Raw genomic sequence first — 22,189 nt, forward strand, 5'->3', positions numbered from 1 at the left:
CTTTTCATAAAATGCATTAAATAAAGAATTATTAGAAAATAACAAACAAAACAAAAGACATAAAATGTAAGCCTACTGATCACATGCTTGGATGTCATGATAATGCAAATTGCTATAAAAATTTCTTAATGCTTACTCTCAATTTTGTACTTATCTTGCAATGATAACAGACAGCAATTGGCACCAGTGGGTCATCGTTATTTTGAGGAGCATTGGCATCACTTCTCAATAACTTCTGTTCTTTCTTTAGGTCTCAGTTGAGATGTCTCTTGCTCTGAGGAGCCTTACTCGAGCTCCTCAAGATTGGACTGGTCACCTCTCTTGTGTGCTTCCTTTGCACGCTGTGCTTCTCCCAAACTTACAAGGATTTTTGTCCTATTCATTTTCTTATCTTCTTTGCTAACAAAACCTGATGCACAGTTGATGCTCAGTCAACATTGAAAGCATGTGTTTCTTTCAAGTAAGGAGACGATTGAGGTGCACCTTGTTCAACTCTATGATGACTTGAACTTGGGATAGGATCATTCCTGTCATTAATTAGACTCATTGTCCCTTTGAAAAAAATTCTTCCTTGGTAAGAAAATGAAATTTATAAACAACAGTGTATTTAGACCCTGGGCAAGTCTTATTCATAGAACTTACTCATCGAGTGGATTTTATCCACAAGCTTCAGAAAGGAAATTGAAGGTTTAATTTGTATCTCTTCCTTGGAAGTGGATGTATAAATCTTTGGAAGCTTTTCCTATCTTTAAAATATATTGCTTTAGAAGATTTGTCTTTGACAAGTCATAATTCTGATGACTCACAGAAGTCTTACTGAGAGTTTAAATTGATGTGTACAACAGTTTCTCCAAAACCAGGAAGCCCCAGTAACTGCCTCACCAAGGGAATAGATAAGATTTTAAGCAGGACATCCTTTATTCCTCTCAGGATAAAAGGGAAATGTGAAAATATAGTTTCTATTTTACAAATGGAGTTTTACACTTCATCATGGAGAGAAGAAAGTGCTGATCCCCCCTTAACAGAACAAGTCATTTTTGGATGATCAAAGGAAGAGAAAACACTGTTTATCTGAAAGATGACAAATTACTTTTCTCCCTGTGGACGGGGATCAGTTATTCTCTAGCAATTCGATCAAATAACTGTTTAAGAATTGCCCATGTGCAAGACACAGAGCACACCGTTATCCAGCTTTGCTCTGAGGGGAGAAATGGCTTTCCTCCTCTTCTCTGGAGTCGACCCTCAGCCCTGGCCCCACTGTTCTCATCAGGAACAATAATGCTTAACTGGCTGGCATGAGCCTCTCGCCATTCCCCAAACTTCCTGTTTGTGAACTGGAAAAGAGGACTGAGGCTGTTTCATGATTCCAAACATCTTGGGATGCACCAGGAAGTCTCCTATTATCAATGGGAAAATAGCCCACAGTCTAATCACATAGACCCAGTGAAGTGGAGACCTCTGGGGCAGAAACCCTCAGTGCTGTGGCATTAGAGCCAGGCATCCAGACCCCAAATGTGTGCCATGCAAGATCTGTACATTGAACGCACAACTTTTCTTGCCCATATATAGAACTACTTCTGAATGTGTGTGGATTATTATGCTAAATAAATTCCACATTTTAGAAAGAATTATTGAAAAAATCTCATAATTTTTCACCATTACATTTTTTCTCAATCAACAGATAATAAAAGTACCACTGCTACTAGCATGCGTGGGTCTGTGAAAAATGTTGAGATTGAAAAGGACTCCTGAGTCTCTGTAGAACTGAAAACCATGATGTGCATAGCCCTGGCTTCTCACTCTGCATCTGCATACCCGCCTGGAGGGCTGGGAGCCTCTGGACGCTCCAAGGAGGATCTAGCTGACTCGGCACAATAGCGAAGGCAGGTTGAAGACAGAAAGCTAGTGAGAATCTTCAGGGGAAAGGAATCTCAGTGAATAGTCACTATAAGTCTGGTTCTGTCTTTTTGGATGGTGAGTTAAGGGGTAAATGGAGGTCCTTATATTTTCAAACATCTCCCCACCCCATCCTCAATGATCTAGGTTCCTATAACATGGAAAGCTTGACCTTCACTATAGAGAATCCTAGTTTAAAATGAAAACAGATTGGCTTAATGCGATTTTGAAGTAACATGTCTCCTAACCTTTCTTCTCGAAGAAACATCTTGAGTAGGAAAGCAGTTGGCAAGACATAAGGTACAGGGAACCTGGAAAATGAGGAGAGTATCACGAAAGGGAAGAAAGTTGTAGATTTTCAGTGTCATATCACTAAATTTGGATGTGAGGCTCTTTGTCAAGATGGAATGGAAGTGAAGAAGGAGAAACTTGTCTATGGTATGACACCACCCAGCAGAACATGACAGGAGTGGATAGTGGCCTGAGATGAAGGCAAAGATTCAGTCATGAATGCTAAAACAGTCAGGTTCAAGACGATGGTTGGCCCTGGAGCCCCAAAGTAGCCCTAACAGTTAACACAGAAGTAGGGACTGAAGAGTTGTGGAACTTCTCCTGTGAGCTTCATGTCATCACACGGGAACTCTGTCTTTGGAGATCAAAAGTTCTTATCACCAGGCAGCCTTTTAAGGACTAGGCTCCAAACACCAAGACAGGGATGGACTCAAGACTTCAGCATCACAGAAATGATATCCAAGTGATGTCATGAATCCAAGTGGTTGTATGTGAGCCATGCAACAAAAACTACCTCTCAGGGACTATAACGGGAATCCAGTGATCAGTACTTCAACATTAATGTCTGGGAGGAAGATCAGAGCTAAGCCTTGGAAGGGATACTGGCGGAAGTGGGCAGGGTGTAGACAGAGACAGTTCAAATATAGCTAAGTCCTGCCCAGGCTGCATCTGAGTATGTTTACGATGCTGGTGTTGCCACTCCTTTTCAGGGAAATTAACTAACGAGGACTTTGGGAAAGGAAGAGGGTAGTGTGATACCTTCAAGGGAAGGAAGTCCTCTGAAGCTTCAACCAACCTATGTGGAAATGATTGGGTTTAGTTTATGTCCTTCAGTCTCCTTAGCTTAGAAAAATGGAGCCATTCTTGTGTCCCTCTATAAATTATAGGAGTTGTACAATTAACTTGGGGGCCAAAATCACAACTGCACATAAGTGTTTCTTTGCCATGTTTGTCTTCCTTGGTGCATAATGGCTTTTAGAGACCTCAGGGGAAGGAGGGAGGAGTCAGATCAAGTAGGACTCAAGCATTTCTGGATCTCTTCATCAAAATGCTGTAAGCAGACCTCTCTCGATTACCACCTCAACTGTAAAACTTACGTAGATGAGGAGGACAGGATAGTCTGCAGCACTTCTTGGCATCAGAGAAAAAGAAATGAGAAGGGCAGATAGAAGCATAGACCTTGTTTCCCACCAGGACTTAGAATGACCCCAAAGGAAGTGTTTCAGCCACCCCATCCATCCTGGTGGGAGAAAAAGTATAAGAAGGAGAAAGAGAAGTAGAAGAGGCCTCACCAATTATATGTTTTCAAGGTTAAACCCCCACACACTGGGATTGAAAACTGACCCTTATAGTCACTTTTCCTCCTCCCTGTGACTGTTTCAGACTGAGAAGTAAGGGAGGATGACAAATACAGAAGATCAAAGCTGCCTGGGGGCAGGGACCTTGACAATCTTGTTCAACTGTTCTATCCCAATAGCTGAAGCAGATCCTGACATATGGGAGGCCCATAGTGAATATGTGTTGCTTTTTTGAATGAATGACCTCTTCCTCCTAACGTCTGACGGGGACCTCTGAAGACAAATTTACTTATTTAGCTTTTGCCTAAATGGCTTTCATTCGCCTGTACTTGACTCTTTCCATTACAGGTATAAGTAAGTTTATTCATTTGTATTAGACCCAGTAAAATAACATAGCTCAAGATCATTGTCTCTGGAGAGATTCTAAAAGAAACCAATGGGAAGCACTCTGCCCCTCATATGTAAGCAGATCTGTTGCTGCGCTCCCTCAGAAGCTTGCAGGCATCAAAACCTGTTACCTTTACAGGGGATTGCTTCCCTTTTCCTTTCTTTTTGCTTATTTTTCTCTCTTTCCTCCTCATTTTCATGCTCTTCTTCTTTTTTCTTTTTTAAAGTTTGGCACCTGAGCTAACATCTGTTGCCAATCTTCTCTTTTTCTTCTTCTTCTTCTCCTCAAAGCCCCCCGGTACATAGTTATATATTCTAGCCATAGGTCCTTCTGGCTCTGCTATGTGGGATGCGACCTCAGCATGACTTGCTGAGCAGTGCTAGGTCCACACCCGGGATCTGAACCTGTGAAACCCTGGGCCAAAGCAGAGCACACAAACTTAACCACTTGGCCATGGGGCCAACCCCTCTCCTTTTTTTAATTTTAATTTTTCTTTCTTCTTTTTCCTATTCTATTTTTCTTTCCTTTACATTCAGATCTGTTCTGGAATTCCCCAACTTTTGCTCCCCACTTCCATAAACACCCACACATAGCTCTGCATTCAGGGGAACTCTCAGCTTCACAGTTAGTATGAGCCTGTTTAAGAGATCCTTTTCCCATGAAGCGACAGGAGTTTTCTCCCTGAGCTTATGCCTATATAGAGTTATTTGTTTATCATCTGATTCTTTCCACTAGAATTAGAAGCTATGCAGGAGCAGTTTCTTGGATCCTGCCTAATATGTGTTGTCTCTGAGAGAATATTTGTCAAATAAATGAGCAGATACTGAATGCCTGTGTAGATAGAACTGGTAAGCTTTATAACTTGATATTAACAGATGTGGTTTGTCTGCACTTGTGCCATCTGAAAATGATGATCACCCAGCAGCCTTGCAGAGACTCCATTGGATCTTGTGAAAGCAAAAGCTCACATTCCTGTCCTCTCCACCCCAGGGACTTGCTGATATTTCTCCAAATCCACAATTTGTGTTCTGCCAGGCCATGACTATTTATCTCTGTGATGAATACTTAATGCAAATGGTAAGACATCCTGAGGGAGGCTGGCATCCATACCCACTGAGAAGGCCAGCCAGCAATGTGTGAAGCACTGATGTCAAAGGCCATTAACGCAAATGAAAATTAACATTTTTCATCAAGGTCTAATAGTATGCCGCCAGGTGGGCCAACTGCTGTGCCACCTGTTTATAGAAACACATTGCTAATCAGTCAGTAAAATCCTTTAAATATCTGTGTTTCTCCATATTTGCTTTTAAGCCTTTTGAGAGCATTAGATTAGTCTCAATTAGTAAAGCTAATGCATGCAGAAATTTTGAATGTTTTAATTTAATGGAAAATATCCTGCTGGTTGAGAAATATCTTTTCTATCTGGAGCCCATTTCTTTAGCACAAACTGTTTGCTCCATGTCTTGAAAGGTTAATTGCAGGTTTATCATAATCCAAAACATTGATGTTGATTTTCTTTTGCATTTCTTACAAATCCTTAAAAAGCTTGATATTCATTTCTTCAGTGATGAAGCTCCATCAGGAAGGTAATGATCTAATTTGTTAATTTGAATTTTATCTTTTCTCCTGTTGAAGTAACAAAAGAGAAGCTGCTGCATCATGAATGTTTTCTGTCATGTGAATAGCTTCCACACAAATCAAACAGTTCAGTATAACCAAGGAGCAACAGTCGCCCTTTTCCTCATGATAGCCTGGTACATTCTCGGCTCTCTCATTCATTGCTACACTTAGCTCTGTTTTATTATTGTGCCTGAGGCCTGATTTCCAACAAGAGGCCTCTTCTAATGGAATGCCAGTAGAATTCTAGCTCCCTGTCATTTGGATGTCAGTTTTATTCTTGATAATAAATTGGGAGAACTAGGCACAGGTAATGAGAAAATACATTTTATTTACTGGCTGATGTTTATATGTTGAACGTTAAAGAGTTTTAGGTTTTCAGTCATAGCAAAGCTTCATAGAGTTGGTGACTGATAATTTCAAATCTTCTGATGTATTGTAACTGTCAGAGACAGACAGGATGGATTTGACAGGTAGAAATACATGTAAAGTATATAAGCATCAAAAGACGATACCTCAGTAATTAAATGCAAAATAAAATTAAATGTCACAAAACAAAAGTAATCATTTATTCTTATCCATTATATTATGAAAGTCGTAATGATTTGTTGCCAAGAGGGAGTGAAAGGGAGAGAGAAAAGGACCTGGAGTGACCCCATGGAACTTGGAGCTCCTCCTTTGAAAATAAAGACGTCGGGAAGTCTTGAGTCTGATTTCTGGTTGGGTTTGGACAATGGGGAGCAGCAGCAGGAGATTAGAGGGAAAGAGAAGGATGGAGTGGCCAATATGCCAACAGCTGAAATAACAATGAAATCCCCTCCGACACCATTCTTCAGAGGAACTAGCCAGCCACATGGTGGCTATTGGACATACTAGACCCCAATCCACTGCTCTTTGTGGATGGACACACATTTCAGTCATGAATTTGCTTTCCCTACCTCTAGCTCTTCTGTTAAAACCACTGTTCTTGAATTTAAAGGAGTTCTTGTTCACTGACATACTGTTATCGACCCTGATATCAGTTTCCCCACATTAAACCCAGCATATATGGGGTTAAAACCAAAACACTCATTTCCTGCTTACTCCCTGGCTTCCTGGCTCCAGAATCCACTATCCTCCATGAAGAAAGACACCGCCAAGGACAAGCAGCTGGATTATCTCTTCCCGGTAAAGAGATACAGGCTGGTGGGAAAGCTGTGGACCAGCAAGGTCATGGGCTCCCTCCTCTCTGCAAGTAGTCTCAAGGCCAAAGACAGGTTGGTGGGAAAACTCCGACCAGCAAGGCCATATGCTCCTCCCCCCACATCTAAAACCCCAAATAAAAACCCTTCCTTTTAGCTTTTCGGGGAGTTTGGGATTTCAGCATTAGCTGCCCTCTCTCCTTGCTCAGTGCTTTGCAAAAATAAAATTCCTACTTTCTTCCACCACACCCGGTGTCAGAGATTGGCTTGCTGTGCAATGGGTGAGCGAACTCACTTCAGGTTTGGTATCAATACCACATCGCCTCTGACCAGGGGATGCATTTTATGGCAAAGGAAGTGTAACAATGGGCTCACAACCACTGGGTTCACTGGTTCTTAGCAAAATTCGTGCTATGATCTGAACGTCAGTGTCTCCCCAAACCACAAACACACAAAATTAATATGTTGAAACTATAATCCCCAATGTGATGATATTGGGAGATGGAGCCTTCGGGAAGTAATTAGGTCATGAAGGTGGAGCCCTTATGATGGAATGAGTGCTATATAAGAGACCAGAGAGAGCTTGTTTTTTGTCTCTCTAGTCTCTGCTGTGTGAGGACACAGTGAGAAGAGGGCTTTCCCCAGGAACAAAATTAGCCAGCACCTTGATCTTGGACTTCTTGAGTCCAGATCAGGGAGAAGTCAATTTCTGTTGTTTAATCCACTGAGTCTACGGTATTTGTTACAGAAGCCCTACTGACTATCAGGCCCATGCCTCAGGAGCATTCGGCCTGATAGAATACTGCATGGCCTACTAAAAGTTCTGTTACTACACGAGCTGTAACACCTTACAAGAGGAGTTTACAGTCTTATATGTGTGGTATACACTTTATCCCAGTGGAAAATACATGGTGTTATTTCCATCATTAACAAAATGCTCAGATCTGGGAACCAGCGAGAGGAGGTGGGAATGGTCCCTCACACTGTTCTACCTATGAATCCACTTGAAGAACTTTTGGTTTGCATCCCCACAGTCTTGGGCTTGTGTAGGTAGAGGATCTAATACCTAAGGAGAGAATGCTTCCATCCAGAAGTAGTATTGTCCTTCCATTGGGTTGGAAGCTGCGACTGTCTCCTGGTCATTTTGGCTTCCTCAAGCTGTTGAACCAATAAAGGTGTCACTGCGATGGCCAGGGGAATTGGTCCCAATTACCAAAGGAAATTCAAGTTGTTACTAAACGATAGAGATAAGGACTATGCCTGGACCAGAGATTTATTGGGGAGTCTCTTGTTACTCTCTTTTCAAAAAGTCCTGGTCTGTGAACAACTGCAGCAAAAACAAAATCAGGCGAACAAGCATCCAGATTCTTAGGAAATAAAGGTTTGGTTCATCCCATACAGCTACAGTCCAGAAAAAGAGAGGGAGAGCAAAGCTTATGTGATGAGTATGGAGCTATCATGACCAATGCAGGCTTTGTGAACAGCTGTAGAATTGGAGCTCTAAGAACTATATTTCCTGTTAATTAGTTCGTGTTTTTTCCCCCTTCTGTCTCCCTGTTACTAGTAGTGACTTTTACATTTCAAGTGTAAGTAGGACAGGATTGACATTACCTTGCAACATCCCCCTCAGTTGTTGCTAGCTTATCCCCAGGCTACGTTGCTTTTCCTTGTGGTTTCCCTACACCCTTCCCAAATCTTTGTAAATATTTATTTACATATGCTGTCCTAAAATTACCCAGCATGAGTATGCAGCATCTTTCTGGCCTGGACTTTAATTAATATATTCCTTAAAGAAACAATTAAATATTCTTCAAAAAAATCTCTGATAAATATTCTACCGTAGTTACGTTCAGTATTTGTATAATGCCTTTTTTTTTTTGCTGAGGAAGATTAGCCGTGAGCTAACATCTCTGCCAGTCTTCCCCTATTTTATATGTGGGTCACTACCACAGTAAGGCTGATGAGTGGTGTAGGTCTGTGTCCAGGATCTGGACCTGTGAACCCGGGCCGCCAAACTGGAGAATGCCAACTTAACCACTAGGCCACAGGCTGCCACCTGTATAATGCTTTTTTACTGTATAAAATATTTTGTACACATTATTTCATATATAATACTAGCACTAAGATTTTGAGAAAGGTACTAATGTTACTACTTTTTAAATAAAAAAAGTGAGGGTAGAACTGCCAAAATGCCCAGATTCACAACCGTGAAGAAGCAGAGGTAGGATTGAATTGTCTTCTTTTTTTTTTTTTTCGGATCCTTTCCATTATGCAATGAATGTTTCATAGACAACGGCAAAAATACTCTTTCATTGTTTTTTTAATTACATGCAATATAATTCATGTACAGTTTTTGTAGCTTTTTGTACCTGTACACCTTTTGGTGTATGGTTATATGAGTTTTAAGACGCACATAGAACGATGTAACTTCCACCACTATGAGGATGAGGAAAATTTTCATCATCTCTTCAAATTCCCTTATATTACTTAGTTGTCAACATTTCCCTCATTGTTCTATCATCATTTGTTGAAAATATTACCTTTCTCCCTTGAATTACCTTTTCAAATTTGTCACAAAACAATTGATCACGTTACTGTGGATCTACCTCTGGACTTTATTATGTGTCTATATTTTTGTTAATACCACAGTTGTCTTCACTGCTGGAGCTTTCTATCTGATGAAGTGAGTCCTTTGACTTTATTCTTCTTTAAATAAATTTCTTTGGCTGTTCTATTTCCTTTGATTTCCATATCATTTTAGAATCAATTTATCTATATCCAAGAAATGCTGCTTGGAATTTGATTGCAATTGACATAATTTATATATAAATTTGGGGAGAACTGATAAATAATCCATATTAATTTTTCTAATCCACAAACACAGCATGTCTGTCCATGATGTAGGACTTCTTCGATTTCTTTTATCAATATTTAATAGTTCTCAGCATATATATCTTCTGCATATGTTGTTTTATTTATAACTAAGTATGCTTTTCTTTTACTTTTTGCTTTTCTTAAAATTATTTATTGAGGTCATATTGGTTTATAACATTGTGTAATTTCAGTTATACATTACTATATATCAGTTTCCATATGGACTGCATCTGTCTCACATCCAGTAGTCTAATTTTTATCCATCGTCATACTTACGTACCCTTTTACCCCTTTCACCTCCTGCCCTAACCCCTTCCCCTTTGGTAACTACAAATCTGTTCTCCTTATCCATTTGTTCATCTACCATATGTGAGTGAAATCATATGGTGTTTGTCTTTCTCTTTCTGGCTTATTTCACTTAACATAATAGCCTTAATGTCCTTCTGTATTTTTGCAAATGGGATGATTTTGTCTTTTTTATGGATGAGTAGTATTCCATTGTGTGTGTGATATATATGTACATGGTGTATATATATACACCACATCTTCTTTATACATTCATCAGTTGATGGGCACTTGGGTTGCTTCCATGTTTTGGCTATTGTAAATAATGCTGCAGTGAACATAGGGTTGCATAAATCTCTGTAGATTTCAAGTTCTTTGGATAAATATCCAGTAGTGGGATAGCTGGATCATATGGCATTTCTATTTTTAACTTTTTGAGAAATCTCCATACTATTTTCCATAGTGGCTGCACCAGTTTGCATTCCCACCAGCAGTGTATGAGAGTTTCCTTTTATCCATATCCTCTCAAACATTTATTTTTTGTCTTATTAATTATAGCCATTCTGATGAATGTAGGGTGATATCTCATAGCAGTTTTGTTTTGCATTTCTCTAATAATAATTGATGTTGAATATCTTTTCATGTACCTGTTGGCCATCTGTATGTCTTGTTTGGAAAAATGTCTGTTCATATCTTCTGCCCATTTTTCAATCAGGTTGTTTATTTGTTGTTGAGTTGTATTGGTTCTTTATATATTTTGGAAATTAATCCCTTGTTAGATATATGATTTTCAAATATTCTCTCCCAGTTGGTGGGTTAGTTTTTCTTTTTGTTCCTGGTTTCCTTTTCCTTTCAGAAGCTTTTTAGGCTGATGTAGTCTCATTTGTTTGTTTTTTCTTTCATTTCCCTTAACTGAGTAGACATGCTATTTGAAAAGATAGTGCTAAGGCTGACATCAAGAGTGTACTACCTATATTTTCTTCTAGAACTTTTATGGTTTTGGATCTTACATTCAAGTCTTTAATCCATTTTGAGTTAATTTTTGTGTATTGTGTAAGATAATGGTCTACTTTCATTCTTTTGCATGTGGCTGTCCAGTTTTCCCAACACTATTTATTGAAGAGACTCTCCTTTCTACATTGCATGTTCTTTGCTCCTTTGTCAAAGATTAGGTGTCCATAGATGTGTGGCTTTATTTCTGGGCTGTCAATTCTTTTCCATTGATTGGTGTGTCTATTTTTCTACCAGAACCATGCTGTTTTGATTATTATAGTTTTGCACTATATTTTGAAATTGGGGATTGTGATACCCCTGGCTTTGTTCTTTTTTCTCAGGATTGCTTTGTCTATATGGGGTCTTTTGCTGTTCCATATAAATTTCAGTATTCTTTGTTCTATTTCTGTGAAGAATGTCATTGGGATTCTGATTGGGATTGTATTGAATCTGTAGATTGCGCTAGGCAATATGGATATTTTAACTATGTTTATTCTTCTAATCCATGAGCATGGAATATCTTTCCATTTCTTTATGTCTTCGATTTCTTTCAATAATGTCTGATAGTTTTCAGCATATGGGTCTTTCACCTCTTTGGTTAAATTTATTCCTAGATATTTTATTCTTTCTGTTGCAATGGTAAATGGGATTGTATTCTTGACTTCTTTTTCTGCTAGTTTGTTATTAGTGTGTAGAAATGCAACTGATTTTGATTGTGTACCCTGCAAATTTGCTGTAGTTGTTGATTATTTATAATTGCTTTCTGGTGGATTCTTCAGGGTTTATATATGTATAGAATCATGTCATCCACAAATGGTAAGAGTTTCACTTCTTCCTTTCCAATTTGGTTATCTTTTATTTCTTTTTCTTGCCTAATTTCTCTGGCCAAAACCTCCAGTAGTATGTTGAGTAAGAGTGGTGAGAGTGGGCACCCTTTTCTTGTTCCTGTTCTCAGAGAGATGGCTTTCAGTTTTCCCTAAGTATGATGTTGGTTGTAGATTTGTGATGTATGGCCTTTATCATACTGAGGTACTTTCCTTCTACACCCATCTTATTGAGAGTTTTTATCATAAATGGATGTTGGATAGTGTAAAATGCTTTCTCTGCATCTATTGAGAAGATTTTTATTTCTCATTTTTGAGAAGTGGTTTTTATTCCTCATTTCGTTAATGTGGTGTATCACATTGATTGATTTGCAGATGTTGAACCATCCCTGCATCCCCGGAATAAATCCCACGTGATCATAGTGTAAGTTCCTTTTAATGTACTGCTGAATTCAATTAGCTAATATTTTGTTAAGGATTTTTTTAAAGATTTTATTTTTCCTTTTTCTCCCCAAAGCCCCCTGGTACATAGTTGTGTATTTTTTAGTTGTGGGTCCTTCTAGTTGTGCCATATGGAACACTGCCTCAGTGTGGCTTGATGAGTGGTCCCATGTCCTTGTCCAGGATCCAAACTGGTGAAATTCTGGGCCTCTGTAGCGGAGCACATGAACTTAATCACTTGGCCATGGGGCCAGCCCCTTGTTGAGGACTTTTGCATCTATGTTCATCAGTGATATTGGTCTGTAATTTTCTTTTTTGTGTTGTCCTTGTCTGGTTTGGGTATCAGGGAAATGTTGGCTTTGTAGAATGAGTTAAGAAGTGTCCTATCTTATTCAGTTTTTCAGGACAGTTTGAGAAGGATAGGTACTAAATCTTTGAATGTTTGGTATAATTCTCCGGAGAAGCCATCTGGTCCTGGATTTTTGTTTTGGGGGAGGTTTTAAATTATTATTTCAAACTCTTTACTTGTGATTGGTCTATTCAGATTCTCTATTTCTTCTTGATTCAGTTTTGAGAGATTATATGATTCTAAGAATTTATCCATTTCTGCCAGGTTATCCAATTTGTTGGCATATAGTTTTTCACAGTATTCTCTTATAAATCCTTTGTATTTCTGTGGTATCTGTTGTAATCTCAACTCTCTCAGTTTTAATTTTATTTATTTGAGCCTTCTCTCTTTTTTCTTAGTGAGTCTGGCTAAGGGTTGGTCAATTTTGTTTATCTCCTAAAAGAACCACCTCTTAGTTTCATTAATCTTTTCTTTTTTTTTTTTTTGTCTCTAATTTATTTCTGGTCTGTTTTTTATTTATTCCTTCCTTCTGCTGACTTTGGGCTTTGTTCTTATTTTTCTAGTCTATTAGATGTCATGTAAGTTACTTATTTGAGATTTTTAATTTTTCTTGAAATAGGCTTGTATGGCTATAAATTTCTCTAGTAGTACCACTTTTGCCACATCCCATAAGAGTTGGTTTGTTATGTTTTCATTTTCATTTGTCTCCAGGTATTTTTTGATTTCTCTTTTGATTTCTTCATTGATCCAATGATTATTCGGTAGCATGCTGTTTAGTCTCCACATATTTGTGACTTTCCCAGCTTTTTCCTTATGGTTGATTTCTAGTCTCACAGTATTTCACTCAGAAAAGATGCTTGAAATGATTTCAGTCTTCTTAAATTTATTGAGGCTTACCTTGTTTCCCAACATATGGTCTATCTTTGAGAATATTCCATGTGCACTTGAGAGGCATGTGTATTCTGATATTTATGGGTGGAACATTCAATATATATCTATTAAGTCCCTCTGGTCTAGTGTTTCATTTAAGGTCACTATTTCCTTGTTGACATTCTGTCTGGATGATCTATTCATTGATGTAAGCCGGGTGTTGAGGTCCCCCACTATTATATTGTTGCTATCAATTTCTCCCTTTCGATCTGTTAATAGTTGCTTTATGTACTTTGATGCTCCTACATCAGGTGCATGTATATTCATGTGGTATGTCCTCTTAGTGGAATGTCCCTTTTATCATTATATACTGCCTCTTTTTGTCTCTCATTATCTTTTTTATCTTGATGTCTGCTTTGTCTGATATAAGTATGACAACATTTGCTTTCTTTTGCTTGTCATTTGCTTGGAGTATTATCTTTCATCTCTTTACTCTGAGCCTGTGTTTGTCTTTAGAGCTGAGATGTATTTTCTGGAGGAAGCATATTGTTGGGACTTGTTTTTCAATCCATCCAACCACTTTCTGTCTTTTGATTAAAGAATTCAATCCACTTATATTTAGAGTGAGTATTGATATATGAGGGCTTAATACTGCCATTTTGTCTCTTATTTTCCAATTGTTCTATATTTCCATATTTTCTTTTCTCTTGTAATTCTGACTTCCATTTCAGTTTGGTGGTTTTCTCATTTTTCTCTTTATTTATGATTTGTGACTCTGCTATGATTTTTTGGTTGAGTGGTTACCATGAGGTTTATATGAAAGGTCTCATAGATGAGATAGTCTATTTTCTGATAGGCACTTATCTCCATTAGCCTAAGTAGGTTCCATCCCTTTCCTTTTCCCCTTTTGAGTTATTGTTGTCACAAAGTATTCTTTTTTGTGTTGTGAATTTGTGACTAAATGGAATTGTTTATAGCTATTTTTGATGCTTACTTCCCTTAATCTTTTATGTTATAATTGTTTCCTAACCTATTCTGATAGAGAATTGCAATTTTCTGATTTTGTCTGTCCTCTTATCTACTTGCTCAAAGCTTTGTAAGCCTTTGCTTTTTTGCTTCAGGTAGGAGGGCTCCCTTCATCATTTTTTGTAAGGTTTGTTCTAGTGGCGATCAGCTCCTTCAACTTTTTTTTATCTGAGAAAGTGTTTATTTCTCCATTGTATCTGAAGGATTTCACCAGATAAAGTATTCTTGGCTGAAAGTTTCGTCTTTTGGTATTTTGAATATATCATTGCATTCTCTCCTAGCCTATAAAGATTTCTCTCTGCTGAGAAATCTGCTGAAAGTCTGATAGGGGTTCCTTTGTAGGTTATTTTCTTCTGTCTTTCTGCCCTTAATATTTTTTCTTTGCCATTGACTTTTGCTTTCTCTAGCAAATTTTTCAGTTCTGAAGTCTGCTGTTTTGGGTCTTGATATTGCCATTCTAGTTTTTTTTTTTTAAATTAGTGTTCTCGTATTTTTTTTGTTCTTTTATTTTCAACATATCTGTATCATGATATTTAAACTGGGTTTCTGATAGGGTTTCCAGTATATAGTTGGGTATTTTTCTGTTTGTTTAAATTCTATCTGATTGATGTGTTTAGACTATTTACATTTAGTGTAATTATTAGCTTGGTTAGATTTAGTTCTACAACTTTATTATTTATTTTGTTTGATCATTTTGTTTGTCTTTCCTCTATTTTCTCTTTCATGTATATTTTCTACTATTTTCATTATTGTTTTATATTATTTGACTATTATTTAGTATTCAATTTGAATTTATCTATTGTCTATTTGTATTCTTTTGCACAATATTTTAAGTGGCTGACTTAGAGATTACAATATGCAACTTAATTTTCATAATCTACTTAGCATTAATATTTACTGCTTCAAGTGAAATGTAGGAAGCTTGCAACCATATGAGTCCCTTTATCCTCCTCCTTTAGGTTATGATTTATCCTCCTCCTTTAGGTTATAATTTCTACATATATTGTATCCACACACATTGGAAATCCTATTAGACTTGGGTATAATTTTGGCTTTCAATTTTCATGCATATTTTACAGAACTTAGGAGAAAAATCACCTCCTTTATTTTGTTTACCAGATATTTTCCTTTTCTTTTGTTCTTCCTTTATTCCTAAAGTATTAGGTTCCTCTGACATCATTTCCTTTTTGTCTAAAGAGTTTCTTTTACCACTTCTTTCAGCACATGTGACTGATGACAATTTCTCTTAATTTTGTTTCATTGAGAATATCATTATTTTGCATAAATTCTTGAAGGATATTTTCAGAGGATATAGAATTCTCAGTTGAAAGTTTTTTGTATCTGCCCCAGCCTATTGATAGTGATACTATTTGCTAGGAATGCCTGAGGCACTTGCCTGGGCCCATATTACTCAAAACAAGCCCCACAGACATTTCTTATCAGGGACAGTGTTGTGGCTGGGCCAGCTTTTGTTATTCTTGTTATGAATGCAGGATATTATTCAGAAAAAAACACCAGGGAACTTTGAAGAACAAGATTTATTACTCACAGATCCTGTGGGTATGCAGCCTACCCATGGGCCATACAACAAGGTCATGGGTAGAGACACAGAGAGCATGGACTGACACAGAATCTCATACAATAACTTCAAACACTCAGAATACAAAATTACTTGACAGAAATAACCAGAAAAATCTCATCAAGTATCAAAGGGAAATACAATCAACAAAGGCAACTCTTAAATTGACACAGACTTCAGAACTATCAGACAAAAATTTAAAGCATCTTTTAGAGCCACACTCCGTGAAGTAAGGGTGAACATTCTTGAAATGAATGGAAAAATAGAAATACTCAGCCAAAAAACAGAAGCCATAGAAAATAAGTGGACATTTTAGAAATGAAAATGTAATATCTGAAATAAAATTTCACTGGATGAATTTCATATAAGAATGGAGATAATAGAGGAGTCAGCAAATTTGAAGAAAGATCCATAGAGATTATCCAACTTGAACAATAGAGAGGAAAAAGACTGAAAAACACGAACAAGCCTATGGAATATTATCAAAAGTTCTAACACTCATGTTGTTGGAATACCAGTTAGAGAAGAGAATGAGATTGGTGCATAAAAAATAATATTTGAAAATTTTCTAAATTTGGCAAAAGACGTAAATTTACAGAATCAATAAGCTTGGTAAATCCCCAACAGAATAAACCTAAAATATCCATACCCCCAAACGTCATAGTAAAACTACTGAAAAAGCAAAGATGAATAAAAACCTTGAAAGCAGCCAGATAAAAGTGACACATTACATATAGGAGAAAATGAAACGAATGAACATAGATTTCTCACAAGAAATCATTGAGGTCAAAAAACAGTGAAACAAAAATTTTAGTGCACTGAAAGAAAAGAACTGTGTAATATAAGTGCCTGATGTTAAGCTTTTGTTTGCTGAGACATCATTTCAAAAGACATTCATCTTGAATAAACCTATTTCCAGCTGTATGATACAACTACTAGCAAAACAACCAGACAAGGAATTAGGCCACCCCTACCCAGGCAGTTCCTTCTTTCAGAAAGCCCTGTGTAACCTAGAAAACTGACCATCTGAGTGACCGCCACTTCTCCCTTCCCATGCCATAATTCCCACTATTATGCTTTAAATTAGCCAATAAAAAGTGAACTGTGAAACCCTAGTCACCCCACACTTGGACTTTAATAAAGGCAGAGCTCCAGGTTTGGTCCTATCCAAATCCTGTGAAAAAATGTTGATTTTTTGGCTTTGTTTTGTTTTAGTTTAGTTTGTTTAGTTGCAAAACTCAATTTCTGACTGATATTCTCAAGCTCTGCCCTATTCCACCATCAGTTTGGTTTTCAAAGCCTTTGCAGTGCTGTTTGCATTTGCCCTGTGTTTATGCTCCCCACGAGCCAGTTGGGGCCTTGGTGATGAACTACACCACAGTTCCATTCTCAAAGCCTTTGGTATTTTTCTTCTGATCAGTTTTACACATGCACACTTTGTAGATGAACCCAAGGCTTCAAACACAACTTCATAGAGTTGCTTTCTTGAGCTCCCTTTTCTCTGCCATCGCTGTGACACTCTCCAGCTCTCTGAGGCTGCTCATCCTGGTCCTCTGGCCACAAAATGAGAGTTTCAACCTCCTTGCATTGTCACTTAACTCTTGTTACTGGCTCTGCCTTTGGAGTGAAGTGTGAAGCGTGGATGCTAATGCCATCACCTCCATGTGGGGGCACAGCTTTGGGACTGAGCTTGCCTCCAGGGGAAGATCAGGAGAGAAAATAAAAATCAGAGAATTGCTACCATTCTTTCCATTCCTCTGGGACAACCCCTTCAAGTCTTCTGATTAGAGATAGAGCTTCTCTTGGTGACACCTTCTGTGTTGTTCTGGGGTTCAGGCTAACTTGAGGCTAAGCCTACAGATATGGGAGGAAGAAACAAAACCAATGCTATGTTGTTCTTTCTTTTGAGTTTTTATTTCCCTCCCCAATCCACATAATGTCATACTTTTTCAGAGTCCTTAAATACTTTCTTTACCCACTGCCAGTTACACAGAGAGGGTATCTTAAGTAGATCCAGAAACTACTCAAATGGTTTAGTTTTGTTTCCTTGAAGTAGCAATTTATATTCTCTGAGTATGCCCATAGAATCTAATTCAGCTTTATAATCTTGAAAATCTAACATTCTGTTTTGCACATGGTAGTTATGCAATTAGTATTCGGCAGCTCACGTTACTCCAATCCCTGACAAATAGCTCTGCCTATGAACTCTGTCTTGTAAACTCTGCAAGCTCTGTCTGTAAACACTTTTTTTTTTCTGCTTTATTTCCCACCCCCCTCCCCCCACCCCAGTACATAGTTGTATATCTTAGTTGCAGGTCCTTCCAGCTGTGGGATGTGGGATGCCGCCTCAACATGGCCTGACGAGCGGTGCCATGTCCACGACTAGGATCCGAACCCTGGGCCACTGCAGCGGAGCGCGCGAACTCAACCACTCGGCCATGGAGCCGGCCCCTCTATCTGTAAACACTTTTATAGGCATATATTAATGTGCTATAATTTTTTTGTAGAGTGTGTCTTCTTATATTTCAGAGGACTAGGTTTCTGGGGCTCCAGCAGAATGAAGCACTGTCTCTGTGCCTGCGCCTGGGCTAAGTGTCATGGAGTGTTTGCAGACTTTTCACGTTTATGACACGATTTCTTCTGGAGAGATATTTAGCGTTCCTATCATTTATTTGAAGAGAATAATTATAAAATACTACTTTTCTCTATCCCCATGATTTTGAGCAGTTACTGGGAATCCAGAGATCAGCTACCTGCAGCTGGCACGAAAGCTTATGGGGAAGGTCCTGTGAAAATTGAAGACATTATAGGATGAGGACTGGATATTATTCTTAAAATAAAAACCCCAGTATCTTGGAAAAGAGAAAACAATGAAAATTCCATGAGGGCTATGTATAGTAATGAAGGTACTTATTGCAATGGTTTAAAATTCCCCTAAAAATAGTTTTCTGAGCAGAGAGAAATAAAAATTATAAAGACAATTATTTTAATTAATCAGCAGAAAAAAACTTATCAGTCCTAGACATTATCCACAATTTTGAGTAACTTAGCATGTGATTTTTCTGTAAGTTTAACTAGTATTGACTTTGTTCATGAAAAACATACAGACCAGTGTGGGATATAGACAGGTAAACAAGTAAAGTGTGATTCACACGCAAATAAAATTACACTAAAAAATAAATTATACTTATAAATGAGAGCTTAATTATATCTGGGATATTCAGGTAATGTTTTAGCAAAGTTTGAAGTATGAATAAGTTTGCTGGCAAAGAGAAAAAAAGGACAAGAGAGTCCTGGAAAAGGCCAGAGTATGTGAAAGACCCAGAGGCACAGAATAGCAGGCTGTGTTATGTGAACCACCAACCCTTTAGGATTTCTGCTTGGTGAAGTTTGAGGAAGGAAGTGATGAGGATGGATATTGTCTGGGGGCATAAAATGGTTTGACTTCTGGAATATGTAAAGGATTCGGGTGTTTATTCTCAAAGTTTGGAGCTTTTAGACAGTTTGATCGGATGAGTGACATAATTAGATCTGAATTTTTGAAAGCTATCTCTGGTAAGTATAGTACTGTATAGATCTGAGAAAGGTGAGACTAGAGAAAATGACCCAGGCGTGCAATGATTAGAAGAGGAATTAAGGAATTAAGGGGAATGGAGAAGCAAGGACAGATGAGGAGCTGAGCGTAGAAACACTGGAAGGGCTTCGAGACTGCATGTGTGAGATGATGACCCCAAGGCTCTGAATTGAGTGCTTGAGTGGATGTTGGTGCTGCAAATTAGGAAAGAATATCCAGGAAGAAGAGTATGGTTGAGTAGGAGAAGTAGCACAGTGAGTTCTGCTTTGAACAAGAAGGACTTGAGAAGTCTGTGGAGGTTTTCAGTGGAAATGGAACTACAATGAGAAATTTGGGTTAAAAATAAGGATTTGAAGAATACTGGAGTATATGTGGTTGTTAAAAACAAAAAGGTGGATGGAATGATCTAGTGAAGATATTTACAAGAAAAAAGGCCAATGACAGAATCCTGTGTTTAAGAGGTTGTGAGAGGAAGGGACTCTAGCAAAGGCGGCCCCACAGCATAGAATACAGGATGGACACAAAACTAGGAAGAGAACCAGAAAATGGCGATGTCATGCAGTGCAAAGGAAGAGGGATCTGAGATAATTGGGGTGTGGGGGGGCACCAAATAAAATCCCTTAAAAAGGCCAAAGGCCGCAAAGACTGAAAAGTATGATTGGATTGGGTTGAAAGGAGGTTGTGGGTGACCTTACTGAGAGGCATTGCATGGCATGGTGGGGTGAAAATGAGATTTTAACAGATTCAAGCATGAAGCAGAGACAGGGATATGCTTGTCCTCTGGGAGCCTTCAACAAGGAGGCACAGAGAGGGCAGAGCTTGGAAAAGGTAGGCCAAAGTCTTCATCTTCTCATTGACCTTAGCTGCACTCCACTTCTTTGGATTTCTGGTACCTTCTCACCTCTGTGAGCATGTGAGGTCATCAAACAGGCCCCTCCTCATTGTCTGATCAGCTGGCACCCTGTTCTCTCTGCACCCGTATTGTGCCATTCCTTCCACTGGGCATTTTAAAGAGCTTCCTGACAACTTTTCCCACATTACTTTCTCTTTTCTCTCTCCAGAGCTGAGTGGTGCGATTCACAGGTCTTATTTAATTGTGTCCATAATAGGAATTTACAGAGCTTTGATTTAGAAGTTAAATGGGTCTACATCAAATCTGCTTAATTTTATAGTCAGTTCTGCTGTAATGAAACTTGGATACATACTTCAAAAAAAGGTCATGTGCTATGCAAAATTGCACAACAAATACCATAGGGCTTATAGGGACAATGGGATTAGGGACACAACACTCAAAACCGTTGTCTGTGACACATAAAAATGTAGGAATCTAATAAAAATGGTAGCACCATTTTGTACATGTTCACTGGTGAAGAAATACATAAATACCACAATAAATATGGACTGTACTTTAAAAAAGCCCTGGACCATGCTGGATGTGGGTGCCTGAAGTGTGTAGCTTGTGAATTGTTGTGGTGGAGTTAAGGGGTGGAAAGAGAGTGATTAAAAATTAGATGGAAAATTAACATAGCGTGGACATGTGGTGAACTGAGGTAGCTGGTGGGCATCTGAGGTGTTTGCATGTGTGTGTTGTGTGTGTTCTGATGTGGCTCTCTTCAGCTTCGGGTAGCTCATGTTGAGTTCAACTAGCGTTTCTAGTGGACAAAATCGTGTATAAGTAAAAATTAAATTTGCATTATGCTCAACTCCCTAACATATCAATCACATTGGAACAAATTCGTGTTTTCAAAGCCTGAGTTATATCAAACTGACTGTAATTTTTCTCTGAATCATGCCACCATCCTAGTTACTAAGGTTCTGCCTTGTTCTTTGACTGCCCCTCCACTTAACATATATTTTTATGTACTACGTGACAATCTTGACCATCCTCCCACTACCTGAGCCTGCTATATGTCTCTGAGCTTCTGTTCTGTGCCTGGGACCCTAACATTTCCTTCTAGGATCTGTGATTCTCGTCCCCCGCCTGCCTGTTTATTTGATTCTGCAAATATTACCTCAACCCCAAAGGTCTGCCCTTTCTCGGGGACTTTCCTTATAGAGGGGACCATCTGTCCAGAGCATGGCTCTCAATACGGGCTGCACATTAGAATCAACTGGGGAGCTTTGAAAAATCCCAGGGCTCACTCAGTGTCCTAGACCAATTAATCAGAGTCTCTAGGGATGAGGTACAAGATCTAGATTTTTTAAAGCTCCTCTCGTGATTCTAATGTTCACTCAAGTTTGAGAACAACTAGACTAGAGTGGTGCTGTGCAGGCTTTTATGGCACATAAGGATCACCTGGGGATCTGCGTAAAATGCACACTGCATTGCGTTAGGTCAGGATGGGGCCTGACACTCCCCATTTCTAACAAGTTCCCAGATTTTATGGTTGCTGCAGGTCCAAGGGCCACACTTTGAAAAACGGAGTCTGCTAGATGATCATGCAATGTCTTCCGACTTATTTATCCTCAGAGTGCCATGTTTCATCTCCCTTAAAGAGCTTCTTCTCTAGTACCTACCCCAATAGGGGCTTGTGATTGCTCACCATGACCTAGCTTCTCCCACTGTGGTCCTCAAGCTAAAGTTGTGCCCTGTTCCCACATATCCTGTCCTAATCTCATCTCCAGCTCAGGTGTTGGGCCCCTCTGGTACTCAGAAACACTGCCCAGGGAGATAGGCTTATTCCTGAAAAGCCAATGAGAGCA

This window comes from Equus caballus, chromosome 15 (assembly GCF_041296265.1).
Source record: "Equus caballus isolate H_3958 breed thoroughbred chromosome 15, TB-T2T, whole genome shotgun sequence".
Taxonomy (NCBI): Eukaryota; Metazoa; Chordata; class Mammalia; order Perissodactyla; family Equidae; genus Equus; species Equus caballus.